The sequence below is a fragment of the Engystomops pustulosus genome, chromosome 1 (assembly GCF_040894005.1).
Source record: "Engystomops pustulosus chromosome 1, aEngPut4.maternal, whole genome shotgun sequence".
Taxonomy (NCBI): Eukaryota; Metazoa; Chordata; class Amphibia; order Anura; family Leptodactylidae; genus Engystomops; species Engystomops pustulosus.
The window spans coordinates 224,903,299-224,919,959 of record NC_092411.1 but is presented as its reverse complement, the minus strand read 5'-3'; the positions used below and the strand labels follow the sequence as shown (position 1 = coordinate 224,919,959).

General features: G+C 31.3%; 29 non-coding genes across 29 annotated transcripts; all 29 read right to left on the bottom strand.

The window, feature by feature from the left end:
- Positions 1-291: 291 nt before the first annotated feature.
- On the bottom strand, positions 292-363 carry TRNAC-GCA (transfer RNA cysteine (anticodon GCA)). The gene has a single exon. It is a non-coding gene; the product is annotated as a tRNA-Cys (tRNA).
- Positions 364-683: 320 nt separating this feature from the next.
- TRNAC-GCA (transfer RNA cysteine (anticodon GCA)) lies at positions 684-755 on the bottom strand. The gene has a single exon. It is a non-coding gene; the product is annotated as a tRNA-Cys (tRNA).
- Positions 756-1,137: 382 nt separating this feature from the next.
- TRNAC-GCA (transfer RNA cysteine (anticodon GCA)) lies at positions 1,138-1,209 on the bottom strand. The gene has a single exon. It is a non-coding gene; the product is annotated as a tRNA-Cys (tRNA).
- A 712-nt stretch (positions 1,210-1,921) lies between these two features.
- TRNAC-GCA (transfer RNA cysteine (anticodon GCA)) lies at positions 1,922-1,993 on the bottom strand. Its single transcript has one exon. It is a non-coding gene; the product is annotated as a tRNA-Cys (tRNA).
- Positions 1,994-2,313: 320 nt separating this feature from the next.
- TRNAC-GCA (transfer RNA cysteine (anticodon GCA)) lies at positions 2,314-2,385 on the bottom strand. The gene has a single exon. It is a non-coding gene; the product is annotated as a tRNA-Cys (tRNA).
- Positions 2,386-2,705: 320 nt separating this feature from the next.
- On the bottom strand, positions 2,706-2,777 carry TRNAC-GCA (transfer RNA cysteine (anticodon GCA)). Its single transcript has one exon. It is a non-coding gene; the product is annotated as a tRNA-Cys (tRNA).
- A 320-nt stretch (positions 2,778-3,097) lies between these two features.
- TRNAC-GCA (transfer RNA cysteine (anticodon GCA)) lies at positions 3,098-3,169 on the bottom strand. Its single transcript has one exon. It is a non-coding gene; the product is annotated as a tRNA-Cys (tRNA).
- Positions 3,170-3,489: 320 nt separating this feature from the next.
- Positions 3,490-3,561, bottom strand: TRNAC-GCA (transfer RNA cysteine (anticodon GCA)). The gene has a single exon. It is a non-coding gene; the product is annotated as a tRNA-Cys (tRNA).
- A 712-nt stretch (positions 3,562-4,273) lies between these two features.
- On the bottom strand, positions 4,274-4,345 carry TRNAC-GCA (transfer RNA cysteine (anticodon GCA)). The gene has a single exon. It is a non-coding gene; the product is annotated as a tRNA-Cys (tRNA).
- A 705-nt stretch (positions 4,346-5,050) lies between these two features.
- TRNAC-GCA (transfer RNA cysteine (anticodon GCA)) lies at positions 5,051-5,122 on the bottom strand. The gene has a single exon. It is a non-coding gene; the product is annotated as a tRNA-Cys (tRNA).
- Positions 5,123-5,442: 320 nt separating this feature from the next.
- On the bottom strand, positions 5,443-5,514 carry TRNAC-GCA (transfer RNA cysteine (anticodon GCA)). Its single transcript has one exon. It is a non-coding gene; the product is annotated as a tRNA-Cys (tRNA).
- A 320-nt stretch (positions 5,515-5,834) lies between these two features.
- Positions 5,835-5,906, bottom strand: TRNAC-GCA (transfer RNA cysteine (anticodon GCA)). Its single transcript has one exon. It is a non-coding gene; the product is annotated as a tRNA-Cys (tRNA).
- Positions 5,907-6,611: 705 nt separating this feature from the next.
- Positions 6,612-6,683, bottom strand: TRNAC-GCA (transfer RNA cysteine (anticodon GCA)). Its single transcript has one exon. It is a non-coding gene; the product is annotated as a tRNA-Cys (tRNA).
- Positions 6,684-7,389: 706 nt separating this feature from the next.
- Positions 7,390-7,461, bottom strand: TRNAC-GCA (transfer RNA cysteine (anticodon GCA)). The gene has a single exon. It is a non-coding gene; the product is annotated as a tRNA-Cys (tRNA).
- Positions 7,462-7,781: 320 nt separating this feature from the next.
- On the bottom strand, positions 7,782-7,853 carry TRNAC-GCA (transfer RNA cysteine (anticodon GCA)). The gene has a single exon. It is a non-coding gene; the product is annotated as a tRNA-Cys (tRNA).
- A 712-nt stretch (positions 7,854-8,565) lies between these two features.
- Positions 8,566-8,637, bottom strand: TRNAC-GCA (transfer RNA cysteine (anticodon GCA)). Its single transcript has one exon. It is a non-coding gene; the product is annotated as a tRNA-Cys (tRNA).
- Positions 8,638-9,342: 705 nt separating this feature from the next.
- TRNAC-GCA (transfer RNA cysteine (anticodon GCA)) lies at positions 9,343-9,414 on the bottom strand. The gene has a single exon. It is a non-coding gene; the product is annotated as a tRNA-Cys (tRNA).
- Positions 9,415-9,734: 320 nt separating this feature from the next.
- On the bottom strand, positions 9,735-9,806 carry TRNAC-GCA (transfer RNA cysteine (anticodon GCA)). Its single transcript has one exon. It is a non-coding gene; the product is annotated as a tRNA-Cys (tRNA).
- Positions 9,807-10,126: 320 nt separating this feature from the next.
- Positions 10,127-10,198, bottom strand: TRNAC-GCA (transfer RNA cysteine (anticodon GCA)). The gene has a single exon. It is a non-coding gene; the product is annotated as a tRNA-Cys (tRNA).
- A 1,483-nt stretch (positions 10,199-11,681) lies between these two features.
- On the bottom strand, positions 11,682-11,753 carry TRNAC-GCA (transfer RNA cysteine (anticodon GCA)). Its single transcript has one exon. It is a non-coding gene; the product is annotated as a tRNA-Cys (tRNA).
- Positions 11,754-12,073: 320 nt separating this feature from the next.
- On the bottom strand, positions 12,074-12,145 carry TRNAC-GCA (transfer RNA cysteine (anticodon GCA)). The gene has a single exon. It is a non-coding gene; the product is annotated as a tRNA-Cys (tRNA).
- A 320-nt stretch (positions 12,146-12,465) lies between these two features.
- Positions 12,466-12,537, bottom strand: TRNAC-GCA (transfer RNA cysteine (anticodon GCA)). The gene has a single exon. It is a non-coding gene; the product is annotated as a tRNA-Cys (tRNA).
- Positions 12,538-13,249: 712 nt separating this feature from the next.
- On the bottom strand, positions 13,250-13,321 carry TRNAC-GCA (transfer RNA cysteine (anticodon GCA)). The gene has a single exon. It is a non-coding gene; the product is annotated as a tRNA-Cys (tRNA).
- A 712-nt stretch (positions 13,322-14,033) lies between these two features.
- TRNAC-GCA (transfer RNA cysteine (anticodon GCA)) lies at positions 14,034-14,105 on the bottom strand. Its single transcript has one exon. It is a non-coding gene; the product is annotated as a tRNA-Cys (tRNA).
- A 320-nt stretch (positions 14,106-14,425) lies between these two features.
- TRNAC-GCA (transfer RNA cysteine (anticodon GCA)) lies at positions 14,426-14,497 on the bottom strand. Its single transcript has one exon. It is a non-coding gene; the product is annotated as a tRNA-Cys (tRNA).
- Positions 14,498-15,209: 712 nt separating this feature from the next.
- Positions 15,210-15,281, bottom strand: TRNAC-GCA (transfer RNA cysteine (anticodon GCA)). Its single transcript has one exon. It is a non-coding gene; the product is annotated as a tRNA-Cys (tRNA).
- A 320-nt stretch (positions 15,282-15,601) lies between these two features.
- Positions 15,602-15,673, bottom strand: TRNAC-GCA (transfer RNA cysteine (anticodon GCA)). Its single transcript has one exon. It is a non-coding gene; the product is annotated as a tRNA-Cys (tRNA).
- A 320-nt stretch (positions 15,674-15,993) lies between these two features.
- Positions 15,994-16,065, bottom strand: TRNAC-GCA (transfer RNA cysteine (anticodon GCA)). The gene has a single exon. It is a non-coding gene; the product is annotated as a tRNA-Cys (tRNA).
- Positions 16,066-16,385: 320 nt separating this feature from the next.
- On the bottom strand, positions 16,386-16,457 carry TRNAC-GCA (transfer RNA cysteine (anticodon GCA)). Its single transcript has one exon. It is a non-coding gene; the product is annotated as a tRNA-Cys (tRNA).
- Between the last annotated feature and the right edge of the window lie 204 nt (positions 16,458-16,661).

Here is a 16,661-nt window from a genome sequence, read left to right as displayed (position 1 = left end):
TCTTTTAAATTATAGACAAATGCACATTTTCATGTTCTCTTGTTTGAAAACATGGATTTGAGTTACATCAATTGAAAGATTATTACTCAGACACATTATTCCAAAAAAATTCAAACTTACATGTTAGAGGACTAAGAATTGATGTAAACAAGTATAATAACTAAATTAAAAACACCTTCAATATTTCAAGTAACTGGACATGTCAAGCAATGTAATTTCGTAATTTTATGATCCTTCAAATAGTGAATGATGTATTGAGTATAAGACTTGAAAATGAAGATGTATGGTACAAGGGGGCACTCGGAGTTGAACCAAGGACCTCTTGATCTGCAGTCAAATGCTCTACCACTGAGCTATACCCCCAATGTACATTAAGGAATTTTTGTCCAAAATCTTTTAAATTATAGACAAATGCACATTTTCATGTTCTCTTGTTTGAAAACATGGATTTGAGTTACATCAATTGAAAGATTATTTCTCAGACACAATATTCCAAAAAAATTCAAACTTACATGTTAGAGGACTGAGAATTGATGTAAACAAGTATTATAACTAATTTAAAAACAGCTTCAATTTTTCAAGTAACTGGACATGTCAAGCATTGTAATTTCGTAATTTTATGATCCTTCAAATAGTGAATGATGTATTGTGTGTAAGACTTGAAAATGAAGATGTATGGTACAAGGGGGCACTCGGAGTTGAACCAAGGACCTCTTGATCTGCAGTCAAATGCTCTACCACTGAGCTATACCCCCAAAGCACATTAAAGAATTTTTGTCCAATATCTTTTAAATTATAGACAAATGCACATTTTCATGTTCTCTTGTTTGAAAACATGGATTTGAGTTACATCAATTGAAAGATTATTTCTCAGACACAATATTCAAAAAAATTTCAAACTTACATGTTACAGGACTGAGAATTGATGTAAACAAGTATAATAACTAATTTAAAAACACCTTCAATATTTCAAGTAACTGAGAATTGATGTAAACAAGTATAATAACTAATTTAAAAACACCTTCAATATTTCAAGTAACTGGACATGTCAAGCAATGTAATTTCGTAATTTTATGATCCTTCAAATAGTGAATGATGTATTGTGTATAAGAATTGAAAATGAAGATGTATGGTACAAGGGGGCACTCGGAGTTGAACCAAGGACCTCTTGATCTGCAGTCAAATGCTCTACCACTGAGCTATACCCCCAATGTACGTCAAATAATTTTTGTCCAAAATCTTTTAAATTATAGACAAATGCACATTTTCATGTTCTCTTGTTTGAAAACATGGATTTGAGTTACATCAATTGAAAGATTATTTCTCAGACACAATATTCCAAAAAAATTCAAACTTACATGTTAGAGGACTGAAAACTGATGTAAACAAGTATAATAACTAATTTAAAAACACCTTCAATATTTCAAGTAACTGGACATGTCAAGCAATGTAATTTCGTAATTTTATGATCCTTCAAATAGTGAATGATGTATTGTGTATAAGAATTGAAAATGAAGATGTATGGTACAAGGGGGCACTCGGAGTTGAACCTAGGACCTCTTGATCTGCAGTCAAATGCTCTACCACTGAGCTATACCCCCAATTTACTTCAAATAATTTTTGTCCAAAATCTTTAAAATTATAGACAAATGCACATTTTCATGTTCTCTTGTTTGAAAACATGGATTTGAGTTACATCAATTGAAAGATTATTTCTCAGACACAATATTCAAAAAAAATTCAAACTTACATGTTAGAGGACTGAGAATTGATGTAAACAAGTATAATAACTAATTTAAAAACACCTTCAATATTTCAAGTAACTGGACATGTCAAGCAATGTAATTTCGTAATTTTATGATCCTTCAAATAGTGAATGATGTATTGTGTGTAAAACTTGAAAATGAAAATGTATGGTACAAGGGGGCACTCGGAGTTGAACCAAGGACCTCTTGATCTGCAGTCAAATGCTCTACCACTGAGCTATACCCCCAATGTACGTCAAATAACATTTGTCCAAAATCTTTTAAATTATAGACAAATGCACATTTTCATGTTCTCTTGTTTGAAAACATGGATTTGAGTTACATCAATTGAAAGATTATTTCTCAGACACAATATTCAAAAAAAATTCAAACTTACATGTTAGAGGACTAAAAATTGATGTAAACAAGTATAATGACTAATTTAAAAACACCTTTAATATTTCAAGTAACTGGACATGTCAAGCAATGTAATTTCGTAATTTTATGATCCTTCAAATAGTGAATGATGTATTGTGTATAAGACTTGAAAAAGAACATGTTTGGAACAAGGGGGCACTCGGAGTTGAACCAAGGACCTCTTGATCTGCAGTCAAATGCTCTACCACTGAGCTATACCCCCAATGTACGTCAAAGAATTTTTGTCCAAAAAACTTTAAATTATAGACAAATGCACATTTTCATGTTCTTTTGTTTGAAAACATGGATTTGAGTTACATCAATTGAAAGATTATTTCTCAGACACATTATTCCAAAAAAATTCAAACTTACATGTTAGAGGACTAAGAATTGATGTAAACAAGTATAATAACTAAATTAAAAACACCTTCAATATTTCAAGTAACTGGACATGTCAAGCAATGTAATTTCGTAATTTTATGATCCTTCAAATAGTGAATGATGTATTGAGTATAAGACTTGAAAATGAAGATGTATGGTACAAGGGGGCACTCGGAGTTGAACCAAGGACCTCTTGATCTGCAGTCAAATGCTCTACCACTGAGCTATACCCCCAATGTACATTAAAGAATTTTTGTCCAAAATCTTTTAAATTATAGACAAATGCACATTTTCATGTTCTCTTGTTTGAAAACATGGATTTGAGTTACATCAATTGAAAGATTATTTCTCAGACACAATATTCAAAAAAATTTCAAACTTACATGTTACAGGACTGAGAATTGATGTAAACAAGTATAATAACTAATTTAAAAACACCTTCAATATTTCAAGTAACTGGACATGTCAAGCAATGTAATTTCGTAATTTTATGATCCTTCAAATAGTGAATAATGTATTGTGTGTAAGACTTGAAAATGAAGATGTATGGTACAAGGGGGCACTCGGAGTTGAACCAAGGACCTCTTGATCTGCAGTCAAATGCTCTACCACTGAGCTATACCCCCAATGTACATTAAAGAATTTTTGTCCAAAATCTTTTAAATTATAGACAAATGCACATTTTCATGTTCTCTTGTTTGAAAACATGGATTTGAGTTACATCAATTGAAAGATTATTTCTCAGACACAATATTCAAAAAAATTTCAAACTTACATGTTACAGGACTGAGAATTGATGTAAACAAGTATAATAACTAATTTAAAAACACCTTCAATATTTCAAGTAACTGGACATGTCAAGCAATGTAATTTCGTAATTTTATGATCCTTCAAATAGTGAATGATGTATTGTGTGTAAGACTTGAAAATGAAGATGTATGGTACAAGGGGGCACTCGGAGTTGAACCAAGGACCTCTTGATCTGCAGTCAAATGCTCTACCACTGAGCTATACCCCCAATGTACGTCAAAGAATTTTTGTCCAAAATCTTTTAAATTATAGACAAATGCACATTTTCATGTTCTCTTGTTTGAAAACATGGATTTGAGTTACATCAATTGAAAGATTATTTCTCAGACACAATATTCAAAAAAAATTCAAACTTACATTTTAGAGGACTGAGAATTGATGTAAACAAGTATAATAACTAATTTAAAAACACCTTCAATATTTCAAGTAACTGGACATGTCAAGCAATGTAATTTCGTAATTTTATGATCCTTCAAATAGTGAATGATGTATTGTGTATAAGAATTGAAAATGAATATGTATGGTACAAAGGGGCACTCGGAGTTGAACCAAGGACCTCTTGATCTGCAGTCAAATGCTCTACCACTGAGCTATACCCCCAATGTACGTCAAAGAATTTTTGTCCAAAATCTTTTAAATTATAGACAAATGCACATTTTCATGTTCTCTTGTTTGAAAACATGGATTTGAGTTACATCAATTGAAAGATTATTTCTCAGACACAATATTCCAAAAAAATTCAAACTTACATGTTAGAGGACTGAGAACTGATGTAAACAAGTATAATAACTAATTTAAAAACACCTTCAATATTTCAAGTAACTGGACATGTCAAGCAATGTAATTTCGTAATTTTATGATCCTTCAAATAGTGAATGATGTATTGTGTATAAGAATTGAAAATGAAGATGTATGGTACAAGGGGGCACTTGGAGTTGAACCAAGGACCTCTTGATCTGCAGTCAAATGCTCTACCACTGAGCTATACCCCCAATGTACATTAAATAATTTTTGTCCAAAATCTTTTAAATTATAGACAAATGCACATTTTCATGTTCTCTTGTTTGAAAACATGGATTTGAGTTACATCAATTGAAAAATTATTTCTCAGACACAATATTCAAAAAAAATTCAAACTTACATGTTAGAGGACTGAGAATTGATGTAAACAAGTATAATAACTAATTTAAAAACACCTTCAATATTTCAAGTAACTGGACATGTCAAGCAATGTAATTTTGTAATTTTATGATCCTTCAAATAGTGAATGATGTATTGTGTGTAAGACTTGAAAATGAATGGTACAAGCGGGCACTCGGAGTTGAACCAAGGACCTCTTGATCTGCAGTCAAATGCTCTACCACTGAGCTATACCCCCAATGTACATTAAAGAATATTTGTCCAAAATCTTTTAAATTATAGACAAATGCACATTTTCATGTTCTCTTGTTTAAAACATGGATTTGAGTTACATCAATTGAAAGATTATTTCTCAGACACAATATTCAAAAAAATTTCAAACTTACATGTTACAGGACTGAGAATTGATGTAAACAAGTATAATAACTAATTTAAAAACACCTTCAATATTTCAAGTAACTGGACATGTCAAGCAATGTAATTTCGTAATTTTATGATCCTTCAAATAGTGAATGATGTATTGTGTGTAAGACTTGAAAATGAAGACGTATGGTACAAGGGGGCACTCGGAGTTGAACCAAGGACCTCTTGATCTGCAGTCAAATGCTCTACCATTGAGCTATACCCCCAATGTACATTAAAGAATTTTTGTCCAAAATCTTTAAAATTATAGACAAATGCACATTTTCATGTTCTCTTGTTTGAAAACATGGATTTGAGTTACATCAATTAAAAGATTATTACTCAGACACATTATTCCAAAAAAATTCAAACTTACATGTTAGAGGACTAAGAATTGATGTAAACAAGTATAATAACTAAATTAAAAACACCTTCAATATTTCAAGTAACTGGACATGTCAAGCAATGTAATTTCGTAATTTTATGATCCTTCAAATAGTGAATGATGTATTGTGTGTAAGACTTGAAAAAGAACATGTTTGGAACAAGGGGGCACTCGGAGTTGAACCAAGGACCTCTTGATCTGCAGTCAAATGCTCTACCACTGAGCTATACCCCCAATGTACATCAAAGAATTTTTGTCCAAAAAACTTTAAATTATAGACAAATGCACATTTTCATGTTCTTTTGTTTGAAAACATGGATTTGAGTTACATCAATTGAAAGATTATTTCTCAGACACAATATTCCAAAAAAATTCAAACTTACATGTTAGAGGACTGAGAATTGATGTAAACAAGTATAATAACTAATTTAAAAACACCTTCAATATTTCAAGTAACTGGACATGTCAAGCAATGTAATTTCGTAATTTTATGATCCTTCAAATAGTGAATGATGTATTGTGTATAAGAATTGAAAATGAAGATGTATGGTACAAGGGGGCACTCGGAGTTGAACCAAGGACCTCTTGATCTGCAGTCAAATGCTCTACCACTGAGCTATACCCCCAACGTACGTCAAAGAAATTTTGTCCAAAATCTTTTAAATTATAGACAAATGCACATTTTCATGTTCTCTTGTTTGAAAACATGGATTTGAGTTACATCAATTGAAAGATTATTTCTCAGACACAATATTCCAAAAAAATTCAAACTTACATGTTAGAGGACTGAGAATTGATGTAAACAAGTATAATAACTAATTTAAAAACACCTTCAATATTTCAAGTAACTGGACATGTCAAGCAATGTAATTTCGTAATTTTATGATCCTTCAAATAGTGAATGATGTATTGTGTGTAAGACTTGAAAATGAATGGTACAAGCGGGCACTCGGAGTTGAACCAAGGACCTCTTGATCTGCAGTCAAATGCTCTACCACTGAGCTATACCCCCAATGTACATTAAAGAATATTTGTCCAAAATCTTTTAAATTATAGACAAATGCACATTTTCATGTTCTCTTGTTTAAAACATGGATTTGAGTTACATCAATTGAAAGATTATTTCTCAGACACAATATTCAAAAAAATTTCAAACTTACATGTTACAGGACTGAGAATTGATGTAAACAAGTATAATAACTAATTTAAAAACACCTTCAATATTTCAAGTAACTGGACATGTCAAGCAATGTAATTTCGTAATTTTATGATCCTTCAAATAGTGAATGATATATTGTGTATAAGAATTGAAAATGAAGATGTATGGTACAAGGGGGCACTTGGAGTTGAACCAAGGACCTCTTGATCTGCAGTCAAATGCTCTACCACTGAGCTATACCCCCAATGTACATTAAATAATTTTTGTCCAAAATCTTTTAAATTATAGACAAATGCACATTTTCATGTTCTCTTGTTTGAAAACATGGATTTGAGTTACATCAATTGAAAAATTATTTCTCAGACACAATATTCAAAAAAAATTCAAACTTACATGTTAGAGGACTGAGAATTGATGTAAACAAGTATAATAACTAATTTAAAAACACCTTCAATATTTCAAGTAACTGGACATGTCAAGCAATGTAATTTCGTAATTTTATGATCCTTCAAATAGTGAATGATGTATTGTGTGTAAGACTTGAAAATGAATGGTACAAGCGGGCACTCGGAGTTGAACCAAGGACCTCTTGATCTGCAGTCAAATGCTCTACCACTGAGCTATACCCCCAATGTACATTAAAGAATTTTTGTCCAAAATCTTTTAAATTATAGACAAATGCACATTTTCATGTTCTCTTGTTTGAAAACATGGATTTGAGTTACATCAATTGAAAGATTATTTCTCAGACACAATATTCAAAAAAATTTCAAACTTACATGTTACAGGACTGAGAATTGATGTAAACAAGTATAATAACTAATTTAAAAACACCTTCAATATTTCAAGTAACTGGACATGTCAAGCAATGTAATTTCGTAATTTTATGATCCTTCAAATAGTGAATGATGTATTGTGTGTAAGACTTGAAAATGAAGACGTATGGTACAAGGGGGCACTCGGAGTTGAACCAAGGACCTCTTGATCTGCAGTCAAATGCTCTACCATTGAGCTATACCCCCAATGTACATTAAAGAATTTTTGTCCAAAATCTTTAAAATTATAGACAAATGCACATTTTCATGTTCTCTTGTTTGAAAACATGGATTTGAGTTACATCAATTAAAAGATTATTACTCAGACACATTATTCCAAAAAAATTCAAACTTACATGTTAGAGGACTAAGAATTGATGTAAACAAGTATAATAACTAAATTAAAAACACCTTCAATATTTCAAGTAACTGGACATGTCAAGCAATGTAATTTCGTAATTTTATGATCCTTCAAATAGTGAATGATGTATTGTGTGTAAGACTTGAAAAAGAACATGTTTGGAACAAGGGGGCACTCGGAGTTGAACCAAGGACCTCTTGATCTGCAGTCAAATGCTCTACCACTGAGCTATACCCCCAATGTACATCAAAGAATTTTTGTCCAAAAAACTTTAAATTATAGACAAATGCACATTTTCATGTTCTCTTGTTTGAAAACATGGATTTGAGTTACATCAATTGAAAGATTATTTCTCAGACACAATATTCAAAAAAAATTCAAACTTACATTTTAGAGGACTGAGAATTGATGTAAACAAGTATAATAACTAATTTAAAAACACCTTCAATATTTCAAGTAACTGGACATGTCAAGCAATGTAATTTCGTAATTTTATGATCCTTCAAATAGTGAATGATGTATTGTGTATAAGAATTGAAAATGAATATGTATGGTACAAAGGGGCACTCGGAGTTGAACCAAGGACCTCTTGATCTGCAGTCAAATGCTCTACCACTGAGCTATACCCCCAATGTACGTCAAAGAATTTTTGTCCAAAATCTTTTAAATTATAGACAAATGCACATTTTCATGTTCTCTTGTTTGAAAACATGGATTTGAGTTACATCAATTGAAAGATTATTTCTCAGACACAATATTCCAAAAAAATTCAAACTTACATGTTAGAGGACTGAGAACTGATGTAAACAAGTATAATAACTAATTTAAAAACACCTTCAATATTTCAAGTAACTGGACATGTCAAGCAATGTAATTTCGTAATTTTATGATCCTTCAAATAGTGAATGATGTATTGTGTATAAGAATTGAAAATGAAGATGTATGGTACAAGGGGGCACTTGGAGTTGAACCAAGGACCTCTTGATCTGCAGTCAAATGCTCTACCACTGAGCTATACCCCCAATGTACATTAAATAATTGTTGTCCAAAATCTTTTAAATTATAGACAAATGCACATTTTCATGTTCTCTTGTTTGAAAACATGGATTTGAGTTACATCAATTGAAAAATTATTTCTCAGACACAATATTCAAAAAAAATTCAAACTTACATGTTAGAGGACTGAGAATTGATGTAAACAAGTATAATAACTAATTTAAAAACACCTTCAATATTTCAAGTAACTGGACATGTCAAGCAATGTAATTTCGTAATTTTATGATCCTTCAAATAGTGAATGATGTATTGTGTGTAAGACTTGAAAATGAATGGTACAAGCGGGCACTCGGAGTTGAACCAAGGACCTCTTGATCTGCAGTCAAATGCTCTACCACTGAGCTATACCCCCAATGTACATTAAAGAATATTTGTCCAAAATCTTTTAAATTATAGACAAATGCACATTTTCATGTTCTCTTGTTTAAAACATGGATTTGAGTTACATCAATTGAAAGATTATTTCTCAGACACAATATTCAAAAAAATTTCAAACTTACATGTTACAGGACTGAGAATTGATGTAAACAAGTATAATAACTAATTTAAAAACACCTTCAATATTTCAAGTAACTGGACATGTCAAGCAATGTAATTTCGTAATTTTATGATCCTTCAAATAGTGAATGATGTATTGTGTGTAAGACTTGAAAATGAAGACGTATGGTACAAGGGGGCACTCGGAGTTGAACCAAGGACCTCTTGATCTGCAGTCAAATGCTCTACCATTGAGCTATACCCCCAATGTACATTAAAGAATTTTTGTCCAAAATCTTTAAAATTATAGACAAATGCACATTTTCATGTTCTCTTGTTTGAAAACATGGATTTGAGTTACATCAATTAAAAGATTATTACTCAGACACATTATTCCAAAAAAATTCAAACTTACATGTTAGAGGACTAAGAATTGATGTAAACAAGTATAATAACTAAATTAAAAACACCTTCAATATTTCAAGTAACTGGACATGTCAAGCAATGTAATTTCGTAATTTTATGATCCTTCAAATAGTGAATGATGTATTGTGTGTAAGACTTGAAAAAGAACATGTTTGGAACAAGGGGGCACTCGGAGTTGAACCAAGGACCTCTTGATCTGCAGTCAAATGCTCTACCACTGAGCTATACCCCCAATGTACATCAAAGAATTTTTGTCCAAAAAACTTTAAATTATAGACAAATGCACATTTTCATGTTCTTTTGTTTGAAAACATGGATTTGAGTTACATCAATTGAAAGATTATTTCTCAGACACAATATTCCAAAAAAATTCAAACTTACATGTTAGAGGACTGAGAATTGATGTAAACAAGTATAATAACTAATTTAAAAACACCTTCAATATTTCAAGTAACTGGACATGTCAAGCAATGTAATTTCGTAATTTTATGATCCTTCAAATAGTGAATGATGTATTGTGTATAAGAATTGAAAATGAAGATGTATGGTACAAGGGGGCACTCGGAGTTGAACCAAGGACCTCTTGATCTGCAATCAAATGCTCTACCACTGAGCTATACCCCCAACGTACGTCAAAGAAATTTTGTCCAAAATCTTTTAAATTATAGACAAATGCACATTTTCATGTTCTCTTGTTTGAAAACATGGATTTGAGTTACATCAATTGAAAGATTATTTCTCAGACACAATATTCAAAAAAAATTCAAACTTACATGTTAGAGGACTGAGAATTGATGTAAACAAGTATAATAACTAATTTAAAAACACCTTCAATATTTCAAGTAACTGGACATGTCAAGCAATGTAATTTCGTAATTTTATGATCCTTCAAATAGTGAATGATGTATTGTGTGTAAGACTTGAAAATGAATGGTACAAGCGGGCACTCGGAGTTGAACCAAGGACCTCTTGATCTGCAGTCAAATGCTCTACCACTGAGCTATACCCCCAATGTACATTAAAGAATATTTGTCCAAAATCTTTTAAATTATAGACAAATGCACATTTTCATGTTCTCTTGTTTAAAACATGGATTTGAGTTACATCAATTGAAAGATTATTTCTCAGACACAATATTCAAAAAAATTTCAAACTTACATGTTACAGGACTGAGAATTGATGTAAACAAGTATAATAACTAATTTAAAAACACCTTCAATATTTCAAGTAACTGGACATGTCAAGCAATGTAATTTCGTAATTTTATGATCCTTCAAATAGTGAATGATGTATTGTGTGTAAGACTTGAAAATGAATGGTACAAGCGGGCACTCGGAGTTGAACCAAGGACCTCTTGATCTGCAGTCAAATGCTCTACCACTGAGCTATACCCCCAATGTACATTAAAGAATTTTTGTCCAAAATCTTTTAAATTATAGACAAATGCACATTTTCATGTTCTCTTGTTTGAAAACATGGATTTGAGTTACATCAATTGAAAGATTATTTCTCAGACACAATATTCAAAAAAATTTCAAACTTACATGTTACAGGACTGAGAATTGATGTAAACAAGTATAATAACTAATTTAAAAACACCTTCAATATTTCAAGTAACTGGACATGTCAAGCAATGTAATTTCGTAATTTTATGATCCTTCAAATAGTGAATGATGTATTGTGTGTAAGACTTGAAAATGAAGACGTATGGTACAAGGGGGCACTCGGAGTTGAACCAAGGACCTCTTGATCTGCAGTCAAATGCTCTACCATTGAGCTATACCCCCAATGTACATTAAAGAATTTTTGTCCAAAATCTTTAAAATTATAGACAAATGCACATTTTCATGTTCTCTTGTTTGAAAACATGGATTTGAGTTACATCAATTAAAAGATTATTACTCAGACACATTATTCCAAAAAAATTCAAACTTACATGTTAGAGGACTAAGAATTGATGTAAACAAGTATAATAACTAAATTAAAAACACCTTCAATATTTCAAGTAACTGGACATGTCAAGCAATGTAATTTCGTAATTTTATGATCCTTCAAATAGTGAATGATGTATTGTGTGTAAGACTTGAAAAAGAACATGTTTGGAACAAGGGGGCACTCGGAGTTGAACCAAGGACCTCTTGATCTGCAGTCAAATGCTCTACCACTGAGCTATACCCCCAATGTACATCAAAGAATTTTTGTCCAAAAAACTTTAAATTATAGACAAATGCACATTTTCATGTTCTTTTGTTTGAAAACATGGATTTGAGTTACATCAATTGAAAGATTATTTCTCAGACACAATATTCCAAAAAAATTCAAACTTACATGTTAGAGGACTGAGAATTGATGTAAACAAGTATAATAACTAATTTAAAAACACCTTCAATATTTCAAGTAACTGGACATGTCAAGCAATGTAATTTCGTAATTTTATGATCCTTCAAATAGTGAATGATGTATTGTGTATAAGAATTGAAAATGAAGATGTATGGTACAAGGGGGCACTCGGAGTTGAACCAAGGACCTCTTGATCTGCAGTCAAATGCTCTACCACTGAGCTATACCCCCAACGTACGTCAAAGAAATTTTGTCCAAAATCTTTTAAATTATAGACAAATGCACATTTTCATGTTCTCTTGTTTGAAAACATGGATTTGAGTTACATCAATTGAAAGATTATTTCTCAGACACAATATTCAAAAAAAATTCAAACTTACATGTTAGAGGACTGAGAATTGATGTAAACAAGTATAATAACTAATTTAAAAACACCTTCAATATTTCAAGTAACTGGACATGTCAAGCAATGTAATTTCGTAATTTTATGATCCTTCAAATAGTGAATGATGTATTGTGTGTAAGACTTGAAAATGAAGATGTATGGTACAAGGGGGCACTCGGAGTTGAACCAAGGACCTCTTGATCTGCAGTCAAATGCTCTACCACTGAGCTATACCCCCAATGTACATTAAAGAATTTTTGTCCAAAATCTTTAAAATTATAGACAAATGCACATTTTCATGTTCTCTTGTTTGAAAACATGGATTTGAGTTACATCAATTGAAAGATTATTACTCAGACACATTATTCCAAAAAAATTCAAACTTACATGTTAGAGGACTAAGAATTGATGTAAACAAGTATAATAACTAAATTAAAAACACCTTCAATATTTCAAGTAACTGGACATGTCAAGCAATGTAATTTCGTAATTTTATGATCCTTCAAATAGTGAATGATGTATTGTGTGTAAGACTTGAAAAAGAACATGTTTGGAACAAGGGGGCACTCGGAGTTGAACCAAGGACCTCTTGATCTGCAGTCAAATGCTCTACCACCGAGCTATACCCCCAATGTACATCAAAGAATTTTTGTCCAAAAAACTTTAAATTATAGACAAATGCACATTTTCATGTTCTTTTGTTTGAAAACATGGATTTGAGTTACATCAATTGAAAGATTATTTCTCAGACACAATATTCCAAAAAAATTCAAACTTACATGTTAGAGGACTGAGAATTGATGTAAACAAGTATAATAACTAATTTAAAAACACCTTCAATATTTCAAGTAACTGGACATGTCAAGCAATGTAATTTCGTAATTTTATGATCCTTCAAATAGTGAATGATGTATTGTGTATAAGAATTGAAAATGAAGATGTATGGTACAAGGGGGCACTCGGAGTTGAACCAAGGACCTCTTGATCTGCAGTCAAATGCTCTACCACTGAGCTATACCCCCAATGTACATTAAATAATTTTTGTCCAAAATCTTTTAAATTATAGACAAATGCACATTTTCATGTTCTCTTGTTTGAAAACATGGATTTGAGTTACATCAATTGAAAGATTATTACTCAGACACATTATTCCAAAAAAATTCAAACTTACATGTTAGAGGACTAAGAATTGATGTAAACAAGTATAATAACTAAATTAAAAACACCTTCAATATTTCAAGTAACTGGACATGTCAAGCAATGTAATTTCGTAATTTTATGATCCTTCAAATAGTGAATGATGTATTGTGTGTAAGACTTGAAAATGAAAATGTATGGTACAAGGGAACACTCGGAGTTGAACCAAGGACCTCTTGATCTGCAGTCAAATGCTCTACCACTGAGCTATACCCCCAATGTACATCAAATAATTTTTGTCCAAAATCTTTTAAATTATAGACAAATGCACATTTTCATGTTCTCTTGTTTGAAAACATGGATTTGAGTTACATCAATTGAAAGATTATTTCTCAGACACAATATTCAAAAAAAATTCAAACTTACATGTTAGAGGACTAAAAATTGATGTAAACAAGTATAATGACTAATTTAAAAACACCTTTAATATTTCAAGTAACTGGACATGTCAAGCAATGTAATTTCGTAATTTTATGATCCTTCAAATAGTGAATGATGTATTGTGTATAAGACTTGAAAAAGAACATGTTTGGAACAAGGGGGCACTCGGAGTTGAACCAAGGACCTCTTGATCTGCAGTCAAATGCTCTACCACTGAGCTATACCCCCAATGTACGTCAAAGAATTTTTGTCCAAAAAACTTTAAATTATAGACAAATGCACATTTTCATGTTCTTTTGTTTGAAAACATGGATTTGAGTTACATCAATTGAAAGATTATTTCTCAGACACAATATTCCAAAAAAATTCAAACTTACATGTTAGAGGACTGAGAATTGATGTAAACAAGTATAATAACTAATTTAAAAACACCTTCAATATTTCAAGTAACTGGACATGTCAAGCAATGTAATTTCGTAATTTTATGATCCTTCAAATAGTGAATGATGTATTGTGTATAAGAATTGAAAATGAAGATGTATGGTACAAGGGGGCACTCGGAGTTGAACCAAGGACCTCTTGATCTGCAGTCAAATGCTCTACCACTGAGCTATACCCCCAATGTACATTAAATAATTTTTGTCCAAAATCTTTTAAATTATAGACAAATGCACATTTTCATGTTCTCTTGTTTGAAAACATGGATTTGAGTTACATCAATTGAAAGATTATTACTCAGACACATTATTCCAAAAAAATTCAAACTTACATGTTAGAGGACTAAGAATTGATGTAAACAAGTATAATAACTAAATTAAAAACACCTTCAATATTTCAAGTAACTGGACATGTCAAGCAATGTAATTTCGTAATTTTATGATCCTTCAAATAGTGAATGATGTATTGTGTGTAAGACTTGAAAATGAAAATGTATGGTACAAGGGAACACTCGGAGTTGAACCAAGGACCTCTTGATCTGCAGTCAAATGCTCTACCACTGAGCTATACCCCCAATGTACATCAAATAATTTTTGTCCAAAATCTTTTAAATTATAGACAAATGCACATTTTCATGTTCTCTTGTTTGAAAACATGGATTTGAGTTACATCAATTGAAAGATTATTTCTCAGACACAATATTCAAAAAAAATTCAAACTTACATGTTAGAGGACTAAAAATTGATGTAAACAAGTATAATGACTAATTTAAAAACACCTTTAATATTTCAAGTAACTGGACATGTCAAGCAATGTAATTTCGTAATTTTATGATCCTTCAAATAGTGAATGATGTATTGTGTATAAGACTTGAAAAAGAACATGTTTGGAACAAGGGGGCACTCGGAGTTGAACCAAGGACCTCTTGATCTGCAGTCAAATGCTCTACCACTGAGCTATACCCCCAATGTACGTCAAAGAATTTTTGTCCAAAAAACTTTAAATTATAGACAAATGCACATTTTCATGTTCTTTTGTTTGAAAACATGGATTTGAGTTACATCAATTGAAAGATTATTTCTCAGACACAATATTCCAAAAAAATTCAAACTTACATGTTAGAGGACTGAGAACTGATGTAAACAAGTATAATAACTAATTTAAAAACACCTTCAATATTTCAAGTAACTGGACATGTCAAGCAATGTAATTTCGTAATTTTATGATCCTTCAAATAGTGAATGATGTATTGTGTGTAAGACTTGAAAAAGAACATGTTTGGAACAAGGGGGCACTCGGAGTTGAACCAAGGACCTCTTGATCTGCAGTCAAATGCTCTACCACTGAGCTATACCCCCAATGTACATCAAAGAATTTTTGTCCAAAAAACTTTAAATTATAGACAAATGCACATTTTCATGTTCTTTTGTTTGAAAACATGGATTTGAGTTACATCAATTGAAAGATTATTTCTCAGACACAATATTCCAAAAAAATTCAAACTTACATGTTAGAGGACTGAGAATTGATGTAAACAAGTATAATAACTAATTTAAAAACACCTTCAATATTTCAAGTAACTGGACATGTCAAGCAATGTAATTTCGTAATTTTATGATCCTTCAAATAGTGAATGATGTATTGTGTATAAGAATTGAAAATGAAGATGTATGGTACAAGGGGGCACTCGGAGTTGAACCAAGGACCTCTTGATCTGCAGTCAAATGCTCTACCACTGAGCTATACCCCCAACGTACGTCAAAGAAATTTTGTCCAAAATCTTTTAAATTATAGACAAATGCACATTTTCATGTTCTCTTGTTTGAAAACATGGATTTGAGTTACATCAATTGAAAGATTATTTCTCAGACACAATATTCAAAAAAAATTCAAACTTACATGTTAGAGGACTGAGAATTGATGTAAACAAGTATAATAACTAATTTAAAAACACCTTCAATATTTCAAGTAACTGGACATGTCAAGCAATGTAATTTCGTAATTTTATGATCCTTCAAATAGTGAATGATGTATTGTGTGTAAGACTTGAAAATGAAAATGTATGGTACAAGGGGGCACTCGGAGTTGAACCAAGGACCTCTTGATCTGCAGTCAAATGCTCTACCACTGAGCTATACCCCCAATGTACATTAAAGAATTTTTGTCCAAAATCTTTAAAATTATAGACAAATGCACATTTTCATGTTCTCTTGTTTGAAAACATGGATTTGAGTTACATCAATTGAAAGATTATTACTCAGACACATTATTCCAAAAAAATTCAAACTTACATGTTAGAGGACTAAGAATTGATGTAAACAAGTATAATAACTAAATTAAAAACAC